This window comes from Pinus tabuliformis, chromosome 8, assembly GCF_031772625.1.
Source record: "Pinus tabuliformis cultivar Carrire ecotype Pingquan chromosome 8, CPIR1, whole genome shotgun sequence".
NCBI lineage: Eukaryota > Viridiplantae > Streptophyta > Pinopsida > Pinales > Pinaceae > Pinus > Pinus tabuliformis.
Genome location: NC_142294.1, coordinates 1,015,763,675 through 1,015,776,135, shown reverse-complemented (window position 1 = coordinate 1,015,776,135; position 12,461 = coordinate 1,015,763,675). Strand labels below are relative to the sequence as shown.

Here is a 12,461-nt window from a genome sequence, read left to right as displayed (position 1 = left end):
AGAAGAAAGATCCCTTGCACATACTTGGTGAATATGAAACAATCAAGAGAGGCCCTCAGGAGACCATTCTGGAGTATTGTGCTAGATTCAACAATGTGTACAATGCAATACCACAAAACCTAAGACCTCCTCCTGATTTGGCCTTGTACAAATTCCCTGATGGATTTGATCCTGACATGGCATATCAGTTGAAGGAAAGAGAACCTGAAACCCTTGAAGACGCTCAAAAGGCCGCTGTCACAGTGGAAGCAAACCTGATTGCCAAAAGAAATAGGGCAAGGTTAGAAAAGAGAAGCATATACAAAGAAGAACCTACAGCCCTTGATCAAAAACTTGATGCAATACTTAATGGTATGAAGAGATTGGGTGATAGGGTAGAATCAGTTGAGAGAAAAGCATCATGGGAAGCACCACAAAACAATCCTCCTAGGAATCCAAATTTTAGGAGAAATCCAAACCCAAACATTGGCAAGGCCAGTGCTGACCAAGAAATAAGACCCCCTTTCCAAGAAAATTATGCAGAAACTTCCACAACAACAGAGCCCAATGAAGGCCCTGAGATTAATTTAATGGGTCTAGATGGTGAAAGTCAAGTTTTCTTAACACAAGAAGATCATGAGGATGATGAAATCAAACTGTTCCAAACTAAATCAGGTGAATCCTTTGACTTTAAACAAGGCTATGACACTGCTGTCCATAAACAATACAAGCTGAGGAGCAGAACTGTGAATGTTAACCAGCCTGAAAAGAAAAAGGATAATCAACAGCCTGAAAGAGTTACAGTCACAGAACCTAATGACAAAATAAATTCACATACACAAGAAGTGATTGTTGAGGAGATCATTGAACCACTGTCCCTAAAACAGCAGCCTATGGTCACTCCCCCTGCTCATCCTTATTCAACTCTTTCTCCTCAAGAGATGAGTAAAAAGGATAAGTCCCAAAGTCAAGACAAAAATCAAGAAGGAGATCTAATGAACAAGGAAAGAAATGTCACCTATAACCCCAAGACGCAATCTGAAAAAACTTTTGATTTAGAAACAGAAATTGGCAAATTAAAGATAGCAATTCCTCTCTCAGAACTTGCCAAGCATGACATCTATAAACTACAGATCAAAAGGTCCCTTCAACTCACTAGTAACAAAGATGATGTCAATGTGATGGATGACACCCCAGAACTCCTGTTTGGCCCAGAAGTGGATGGAAAAACAATAGTCACAGGGGTACTGCCTTTCTATGTCAGTTTACATATTCATGATAAAATATTACATAATGCAATGTTTGATTCAGGTGCTTCTCACAACCTCATGCCAAAAGCAGTCATGGAAAGACTGAATTTGGACATAACAAGACCATACAAGGACCTGTTTTCCTTTGATTCCAGCCAAGTCAAGTGCCTAGGTCTCATAAAAGATTTATGTGTGTCTTTAGTTCAATACCCAAATAAGACAATCCTAATGGATGTGGTAGTTGCTGATATCCCACCTAAGTATGGAATGCTGTTATCAAGATCATGGGGGGCCAAACTCCAAGGTTCCCTACAATTAGACATGTCATATGCCACCATCTCTATTTTTGGGCAACCAAAAAGACTGTACAGAGAGACACTTATGAAATACATGGTCAGCAGTGAGGAAAAGCCTCAAAACTTTCCCATATACGCTATCCATTCAGACATAGACTCATACATTCTTTTCAATGACACCACAACTCCCCAAAAAACTGAGGTTGAAACCAAGATATTCCTACAAGAGGAAGACGCAAATGAAAGTATTATCACCCATGAAATAACAGCCAATCAAACACTAGATGTTGCTGCTACCCTAGTTGTCCAAAACATCCAATCAAATGATGAGACTGTCCTAGAAGACAAGCTAGAGAAAAAACCACAATTGCTACTTACATTACCAGCCCATGAAAAGATCATTAAAACTCCTTCCCAACAGGACATTCTATGGTTCCTTGAATTTGATGGCTCAGTCAACAAATTAGGGGCGGGAGCTGGAGTTTGGGTACACAACAAGGAAAACAGGCATGCAGAAGGCAGAGCCTATAGATTAAGCTTCAGATGCACTAACAACATGGCTGAATATGAGGCTCTCTTACTAGGTCTCAAGTTAGTTAAGTCCCTACAAGCGATAAAAGTGTCAATCCTAGGAGATTCAGACCTAGTTATCCAACAAGTAAAGGGAAATTTTGTCACCAATGATAAAAGATTGAGGTCTTATAGGTCTGCTATTGCTGATGTACTAAACTCCTTCTTTGAATTCCAAATCACTAAGATTTCTAGGACCCACAATCTACATGCTCATAGTTTAGCCACCTTTGCAAGTACCTGCAAGCTGCCTTTTGAGCCCCATCATTGTTTTACAGCTGAGATAAAACACAAACCATCTGTCCCAAACAATGTCAATGATTGGCAAGTGTTTGATGATGACAAGCAAATAAACAATTTCTTGACTTTGCAGCAAGAATTTTCAGGACTAAATATTGACAATGACAGAGCAAGTCAATCACAAATACTTGAGACAGCAAGTCAATCACAAATATTTAATGGAGCAAGTCCATCACAAATACAGTTTCCAAAGATTACTCACCCAATATCACCCAGAACAGCAAAGCAAATACTAAATCCAACTATTTTCAACATAGACAACATTCAGCAAATTCAATCAAACAATTGTGAGCAAGTAGCCAATGCTGAAACTGAAATCATAGAGTTGAAAGACAACTTTCTACCAACAGGCCTAACTCCCCTAGAGGACATCTTTGATTCGAATGATATTCCCAGAAAACCAAAAATGCAGCCCTTAAATGCACCCATTGAAGAATACAACATAGGTACAATTGACAAACCCAAAATAATTAAATTGTCTGCATCTTTACCTCCTGATCAAAAGCCAAAATATATTGACCTTTTTAAAGAGTTCCAGGATGTCTTTGCATGGAGTTATGAGGACCTAAAGTCCTATGACACCTCTGTTATCCAGCATACTATCCCTCTCAAGCCTGATCAAAGGCCCTTTAAACAAAAATTGAGGAGAATCAACCCTATGCTTCTCCCAGCAATGGAACAAGAAGTACAGAAAATGTTTAAGGCAGGCATAATAGCACCAATTAGATTCTCTGAATGGATCTCCAACTTAGTCCCTACAAGAAAGAAGACCGGTGAAATTAGGCTGTGTGTGGACTTAAGGAATCTGAACCAAGTATCCCTCAAAGACAACTATCCCTTACCTAAGATGGATCATATTCTCCAAAGAGTGGTAGGTGCCTCAAGGATCTCATTACTTGATGGATTCTCGGGTTTCAACCAAATCCTAGTACACCCTGATGATCAAGACAAAACTGCATTTACAACCCCATGGGGAACTTTCAAGTATGTTAAAATGCCTTTTGGGTTGAAGAATGCCGGGCCAACATTTCAAAGAGCAATGGATATTGCTTTCGTGAAGGAGATTCATGATTTTCTTGTCATTTATTTAGATGACCTCACACCTTTTTCCAAATCTGACCAAGAACATTTCAAACATTTAAGACAGATCTTCCTAAAGTGCAGAAAATATGGAATTTCCTTAAATCCCAAGAAGTCTCTATTTGGTTTGGAAGAAGGTAAACTGTTAGGACACATCATCTCAAAGGATGGCATAAGAATTGACCCAGATAGGATACAGGCTATCCTACAAATGCCCCACCCAAGAAATATAAAAGAATTGCAAGGATTCCTGGGAAAAATCAACTTCTTAAGGAGATTTATCCCAAATCTGGCTGAGTTGATCAGATTGTTTAATAATATGCTAAAGAAAGATTCAAAGGTGAAATGGACAGTTGAAGCAAATCAAGCCTTTGAAAGTATAAATCTGGCCCTTACCCAGACCCCAATCCTGACCAATCCTCAATTTGACAGGGAATTCATTATCTTCTCTTTTGCCTCCCAGCATACTATTGCTACTGTTTTATTACAGAAAGACGACCAAGGAAATGAGAAGCCTATTGCCTTCTTCAGCAGGGCTCTTAGAGATGCACCTCTAAAATATCAAATCATGGAGAAACAAGCCTATGCTTTGGTCAAGACCATTAAAGACTTTAGGATTTATATCCTTTATTCCCATGTTGTGGCTTATGTACCAAGTCCTATTGTCAAAGACATTCTCACCCAAGAAAACTTAGAGGGCAGAAGAGGAAAATGGATTGCAAACATACTAGAATTTGACATTGAAATAAAACCTACAAAGCTAATAAAAGGGCAAGGTCTGGCCAAGTTAATGACAGAAGCAAATTTCCAAGCCCTAGATATCAATCAGCTGGACAGTGAAACAGAGCTGGCGACTCCAAAGATCAATGTAGCCTTTGAACAATCTCCCTGGTACTCTGATATCTGTTATGTCTTACAAAACCTGTGTGCTCCCTCAGGACTGTCCAAAACTAAGTGTAGGTTCTTAAAAATGAAAACATCAAGATTTTGTGTAATGAATGGCAATTTGCTTTGGAAAAACCATGAAGGTATGTTGCTGCACTGTTTAATGGAAAATGAAACTAACAATATCATGCAAGAGTTTCATGCAGGAGACTGTGGTGGACATTTGTACTGGAAGTCCACTATGGACAAAATACTGAGGGCTGGTTATTACTGGCCCACCATGTTCTCTGATGTCAAGAAATTCACAACTTCATGTCACAAATGTCAAGTGTTTGAGGGCAAAAGATAGTTGCTGCCACTCCCCTTAAGACCCATTGCAACAGAGAGACCTTTTCAACAATGGGGCTTGGATTTCATTGGGGAAATTCATCCCTCATCTTCAGGACAACACAGATGGATTTTGACAGCCACAGACTACTTCACCAAGTGGATTGAGGCTGCCCCATGCAGACAAGCAAATGATTCAATAATCATTCAGTTCTTGGAGAACAATATACTGGCTAGATTTCGCTGTCCTGATAAGATAATAACAGACAATGCTGCTGCTTTCAAATCCAAGAAAATGGTAAATTTCTGCCACAAATTTCACATCACTTTGGGCCATTCTACTGCATACTATCCCCAAGGAAATGGCCTTGCTGAATCATCAAACAAAAGCCTGGTGAACATCATAAAGAAGGTGTTGGAAGAAAATAAAAAAAATTGGCATAAGAAACTAGTCAATGCCTTATGGGCAGATAGACTAACAACCAAAAGATCAATTGGGACCAGCCCATATGAGTTGGTTTATGGACTAGAAGCGAAATTCCCCTCATCCTTAGGAGTGCCTGTAATGAAGCTTCTTCAAGAAAGCCAAGCTGAACCAAATGATATGCAAAGAAGGATAAATCAAATCATATGTCTGCAGCAAACCAGAGATCAAGTTTTCGGCAGAGCTTAGGTATTACAAGAAAAACTAAAGAAGGCCTTTGACAGAAGCACCAAAGCGGAAAATTTTAATGTTGGTGACAAAGTCCTCAAGTGGGATGCAAGAAGAGAAGACAAAGGAAAACATGGAAAATTTGACTCCCTTTGGAGAGGACCATTTGCTGTCCAAGCAGTACAAGGTAATAATACCTATTTCCTTAAAAGTCTAACTGAAGCTGACTTGGATGAAGGTCCTGTCAATGGCAGGATGCTGAAGCACTATTTTGACTATTTCCCATGAGTGCAACCTGAGGTTCCCTTGTATATATGCAGATGTACATATTATTTTCTGTTTAGATTGTAAAAATACAATTTTCCAAGTTTATTGACTGACCAGCAAAAGGTAAATAGAATCAGAGGTCTACCAAGAAGAGAAGCACACAATTTGGGCACTTCAAAGCAGCAAACTACAAGATGGACAAGAGTAAACAAGGAGCAAGGCAATCTGACCTGCTGTTCTTGGTCTTTCAAATGAAACACCATCCCCATGTGGAGCCACTATTAGCTACCTATACCAATAGGTTTCATATTTCATGATTGGCAAAGGAAGGTCCAAATATGCTCTGTTTTGATCATGCAAAGATCACATATTTCCAAGGAAGTACAAGGTGTGTAAATAGATTAATGCATCCCAATTTTGATGGATGGTCCAACAGTCTAATCTGGATCATGCCATGTTTTGAATTTCCAGTTGTAGATTAGAGAAAGAAGTCTGTCCAAACTGTTTAATCTTGGCAGACAAGTAGCTTAGGTAGAGAAAATAGGCTCCCAACAGCTTAATCTGGGACCTTGGAAGAAATAAGGGTAGAAGTGGATACAAAAACAAAAGAAAAGCCAAAGAAAAGAAAAGGCAAGTAAGGGTCTGCAAGTCTAAGTGCACCCTCCAAGAAGAAATAAAAAATGCTAGGCAAGTAGCTAGGTAGGTAGTTGAGGTTGCAGAAAGGTTATCTTTGCCATTGCAAATGTGTTAACTATGTTTACCAAAGCAAAGTCAATCAATTGACAAAGGGTTCTTCTTCATCAAGTTGCAGCAGGAAGCATGTCTAACCTCCCTCTTCCCCTTTCCACTTCATTACTAACACTCCCTTATCAGCTCAGATTCATGGAAGAAGATTATGGTTTCATGGTGGTTCTTAATCTTTTAGAAGCCACATTTCTTGTCTAAAAATTCTTTTCATTTTGATCTACTCCCTAAACTAAGTTAGTCTCAAACAAACTTAGTATTTTCTCCCTTCACTCATTTCCCCATATTAACTCTAACTTTACTATGTAAATCCCCTATGGTACCTTTCCCCTACTAGTATTAACACCATGGTGTATAAACCCCAAATTTTGTATAAGTATCCCTCCCCTTGGCATTATAGCCATATGTTTGCTAAAAAGGGATCAAATGACACCTGGTCATGTTGATAAACCTAAACCTAGCCTTCCTCCCCCTTTCTGAATCCATTGTTAACTCATTGCACCCCATTTGCAAATATAAACCCTATACAAGCCCCTTTTGGACCCATAACCCCTTTGAAATCATGAAAAATCCAAAAAAAAAACCCAATTCCGCCGCTTAAACCAAAGTCTCGGCGCATATATTTGTTTTTCGAAATATATTGAAAAACCTTACCTAACCACCATACCCCGATGGTCTTCAGCCTAAGCGCGCATCCCGAAAATAAATGTTAAATAATACCGCCCCCGCCGTACCCGCCGATCACTTCGTTGATTTGGCAGCCGTCCGATCGGAGCTTGAACATCCAACGGCTCTTATCGCATCGGAGCGGCTCCGACGTCCACCGTTTACCCGCCGTACCCACCGATCACCTCACTGCCCCGACAGCCGTTGGATCTGGCCCTCCAAATCCGACGGTCCTCATTGATATCGGAGCGGGTCTCACATCCGACCGATATCGTCCGATGTCCGTAAAAAGGTTACGTCACGCGGCAGCCACGCGTCCCCGCCACAGCCCGTCGGAGGTACGTCTGACAGATACCTCCCCCGTACCATGAGCGGTGCGATATGAAACCACTGGCGGTTTCCGGTTTCTGTTTCCCCGCCTATACTACGTCACCTCCACGTCATCCCACGTCACTGCCACGATGCCGTCACGTCAACCTTTGCGCTCAACCATTGGCCGATCTGTCATGCCACTTCATCATCCCCCTGGACCAATCAGAGCCCGCCACCTGGCCTGATGACGTCATGCTGACGTCATCCGACCCTGACCCCACCTATGACGTCATGCTGACGTCAGCAGAAAAACGCGCCAAAAGTCCAAAAAACCAATATTATAGTGAAATTTCACGTTTTTTCCCATTTTTCTTCCAAATGAGTTTGTTGCGCCTGCATGCAATTTTTACGTCCACAGTCCACCAACCTGCAGAACCTGACCAGGAGACCTCCGGAGCACCAATCCTGCCTGCATATACGACCTCTGCTCGCTGTTTGCCAGGTATTTCTCGTTATCTTTCCTCCGTACACCTGGAATTGTCTATAAATCACTCAGAAAGATTAAAGGACGCTAAAACTCATAAATTCACCGGCGAGTTCCCCCTGCAGAGCCTCTATGGTAAACTACAAGGTCGAAAAACACTAGCCGAGCCTTAATTCCCGAGTTCCTATCAGAAAACTGTCAACTGCTCGCGCAATCGTGAGACAGTGGGTTATTCATTAAGAACCTGCCACGAGAGACAGAGTGAGGCCAAGCATTGGTCTTATTTACACTTTAAACAATATTTCAATTGCTGCTTATTAGAACCACTCTCTATTCCTCATAAATTCACCTCCCTGGCAAAGAGAAATTCCTCAGCACTGTCTTGCTCAGTTAAAATCACTTAGCACTCAATCCAAAATCCTCTTTTACAATGGAGACACCTGTAGTACTAAATGTTCAGCCTCTGAATGCCCCTCAAAGGAACTTGAAATGGCAAGCCTTGGCAGATATGGATTACCAAATTACAGAAGAAATGTTCATGAGCAGCAAATTCCACATTCATCTGTTGAAAGAGTTGAAAGCCAAGCATGAAAATGGGACAGATATATTGGGCATATGGGACTCTTTCCTCCCTATTTTCAAACTCCCTCAGGTCAACCAGTTCCCGGAACTAATCCACCTGTGTGCTGAACATTATGATGCTTCTCAGAGGGCTGTTGTGGACCCATCTGGTTCAGTACTTTTCTATGTTACCCCTCAAGCTATCAGAGACATGCTTTGCTTCAACACTCAGAAGAAGTTGGTCCCTTTGTCACTAGTGAACCTGATACAACAAGGGGCTAAACTGACAGATGCTCAAATTATCAAACTTAATCAATTATACATTAACTCTGACATTGTGATGTATCCTCCAATTGGTCATGTATATCTCAATGGGCTGGGCAGAGACCTTGCAGATATGATTTGTCCCATCTTGGGATATAATTCAATTGAGCATATTGACATAACTGTGCTGGCAATGATGTTTATGTTTGCTCCTGGCAAGTCACCAATCTGCTATGACTATGCCACCTACATATTAGACAAGATTCATGAGCAATTGATGAATTTGGCGAGGGAAAGGATGTTCAGATACACCTCCTACATTTACCATTTGATCTTGTACCATCAACATGAGAAATTTCATTTTTCAATCAAAAGAGTGGATGCCCAAGGCAATCCCAGATCAGTGGTCTATTGGTCCTCTGTCTTCCACACTACACCTGAGTCTCCATACACTTACTGTGAATTCATAGATCTATTTGTCCATCCAGCTATGGCAATGCTGATGAGCTCGCCTCCTCCAAGACTCACTGATGACATGCAGAGAATTCTTCAGCTGTCCAAATCTTACAGCATTGGGGATTGGTACTTCTACCAAAACCACACCGTCATCAAGATATATGGGTGTGATTTGCCGCCATTCAGATTACCTAAGTATGTGCCTATGAGTCTATTTGCCCTAGAGTATTTTAGGCAATTTGGCAGAGTTGATGTGCTTCACTTTTCAGGAAAAGGCAAAAAGGCACAGTTAAAAGTGAAAAGCCAACTTGGCCATCTCATCTATAACGAGAGGGAGCAAGGATGGAGGGAAGCAGATAGAATGCTTGAGTTCCTTGGCCTCCAAACAAGTTTCCCATGGACACCCTATGACCCTAATCATTTTATAACAATGAGGAGGCTCAAATATAAGTTGTCTGCCTATGATCATCATAGTATCCCTCACATTGAAAAATATGCTAATCAAGACAAATGGAGGAGAGGGACTCTAGAAGAGCCTGTATCACAAGAAGAGCTAAATCTGAGAGCAGTAAGGAATCTAAGGAAGATGGTTGACCTTGAACTTTGTTCACAGGTGAGCTCACTTCCAAGCACACAAATTGGAGCAACTGCATCTTCCTCAACTGCCAAACAGCAAACTACCAAGGCCACTGAAAATATATCCAGCAAGGGCAAAGAAAAGGAAATGGAGAGAGAGCAACCACATCAAGAGAAGGAGCAGTCACCTCCAGTGACTCAAGAGCAGGCAGATAAAGGAAGCAAGCAACAAGCCGAGCAACAACAGCAACAAGGATTGCAGCAAGAAGAAGGGAAACCTGACAGTCAGCAGTCCTTGCAGCAGGAAAGAGTGGTCGATACCCCAACTTCCACTGAGCAACAGGCTCAAAACATAGTGCCTCCTAGGCCAGAAGCCACCACTGATGCCTCGATCCTCCAAACTCCACAGAGGGAGGACTTAAGCAGAAAAAGGGACAGAGAAACCCCTCTGACTTCATCTATCAACCAGGGAGAGAAAAGACAAAGACTGAATGACTTTTCGGAGGATGACATAGCAATAAGACAAGCATTGGGCATGGGCCCACCTAGCAGAGAAGCTTCAACAAGTTCCTTTCAGCAGGAACAAGAGAGAACAATGGGAGGAGAAGTCAGCTCCTCCGGCCAGCAGAAAGAAGGTGGACTCAGTATCAAACAACAATTTATAGACATCAAAAGGAGGAGTGATCCTATCAAGATACAGCTGTACAATCATCTGTTAAACATGGCTCCCACCAATCAGCAAAGACTCATGTCTGCCTTTGATGTAAGTGAAGGCAAAATGATCATGAGTCATTTTATGCCCACAACACTGCATCCCCAATCTGCCTCAGTTTACCTCAGGACCAACCTGGAGGTCCTAGCCAAAGACATACACCCAATGGATAAAATTGAACTGCACAAACAGACCGGTGAGATGGTGTATGCCTCCTTGGCAGACAAAACATTAGAGAATTACAAGCTAGAGAGCAGCCTTAATGCCACAGCCTCTCAGCTAGAATTGGAGAAGGCATCATCCCAGGCGAAGGACAATAGAATAAGGTCCTTGGAAGACATAATCATCGAAATTGGGCATGATCCCAAAGATATTTCAGGGATACAGGAAATCTTGAAGTTGAGGGATGCTGACATGGCTGCCATGAGGAAGAAAATCAAACTCCCAGCCACCATGCACCCTCAGACAGATGAGGTAGCCCAACAAAGGCAAGAGAAAGATACCACAGATTTGTTGATATCCATTTATAAAGAGCTTGTTCAAGCACAAGAGAAATTAGGAGAATCAGAGGCTGCAAAGGCAGCATTGCAAGCGGCATTAAAACAAAGAGAAGAGGGTCAAACCTCTCAGCCTCCTCCTCAAATCATAAATCTTGAGGAAACTGCTCCTATCACTGCTCCTCCTCCTCAACAGACTGAACAGACAGCAACATCTACTTCAGCAGTGCCAACAACTACAGAGCAGGCCCAAAGCCTAGATATGCAAAAGCTGAAGAATGAAATCCAAATCCTGGAAGCTCAAATGACAGAGTTAAATGAGACCAGGGAAAAGTTGGCCAAAGTAAATGACAGACATGATAAATCAAAGAGAGAAGTGGCAGAAAAGGGCAGGGAAATCAAAGCCCTCAAAGACAAGATCAAAGAGCTAGAGAATGAGCTCAAGTTAGATAAAGTGGTGGCTGAACTGAAAAAAGTGCTATGGGCTAACATTGGTCAATCTATCAATGAGCAGTGGCCATACATTGAAACTATCCATGAGCAACTAGAGCTCATCCCAAAGGCACAGAGGGAGATTCACAGATCAAGAGCTCAATTGAGCAATATGCCTGAAGTGGCCACCAGAATGATCAATGTACTTAACCATAGAACAAGTTCTCAGTTGGCTACCATGGGAATTACAAACAGAACTGAGACTATCCAAATGGTCAAAAGGGTTCTCACACTGAGAAACTTAGTGTAGACATTGGAGAGAAGAACCCAGGATATGCAGACTGAGGTGAACAAGTTTTTGGAAAAGTTTCAAGTGTTAGAAAGCAGAGGACTCCCTGGCTTACTGAACAGCGCAGGGAGATTGTTCACACATGACCAGTATGCTAAAAAGGTCAATACATTTGCCACTAGCCAGATCAGTGATAAGCCCAGCACCTTAGAGGAAACAGGGCCAGCCACAGGACAGTCTCTTTACAACAGAGTCGAGAATCTGTTTTTTATAATGAATGAGATCAACCACCTGTTTGGGGTGGCTCCCAATTTCTTCAAGTACACAGAGGCAGAGGAGACAATGGATGCTATTCTCAGGCATCAACTCCCTACGCAAGAATGGTGGACAAACGCAATACATAAGATTTTGTAAACAGGGAGTCACTTAGCAATTTTGTTTCTTAAAAATATCAGTTGTCATGCAAAGCAAAGTTTAACAAAATCAGCATGCACGGCGGATTAAAGCTGAGCCAACTCAGCAGATGGATCGACCAACAAAGCAGAAATAGAAAACTACAGCTGGCAGAGCCGAGAAAATACAGCGCAACAAGAAATAAAGGCGCATTTATCAGCATTAAAGCTAAGCGTTGCAACCGACTCAATGACCTCCAAAGGTCAAAATTATCCTCTGACAGACATAAAGGGCATTTATGCTGCATTTAAAGTTGTAATAACTTCTTCCCTACTTTCTGAACAAATTTATGAAGATATTTTCTCTCTCAGATGACTCAATGCCTGAGATATTTTGTATACGCATTCCTATAAAGCCCCCTTCGTATGAGCTTGCAAAGGTGGTTGTTGATTTCTCCAAAAGAAATTCT

The 12,461-nt window shown here is 41.6% G+C and overlaps 1 pseudogene; it reads right to left on the bottom strand.

Annotated features, from left to right (window-relative positions):
• LOC149238841 (type I inositol polyphosphate 5-phosphatase 4-like) overlaps nucleotides 1-12,461 on the bottom strand; it is an 89,333-nt pseudogene that overhangs the window by 50,708 nt on the left and 26,164 nt on the right.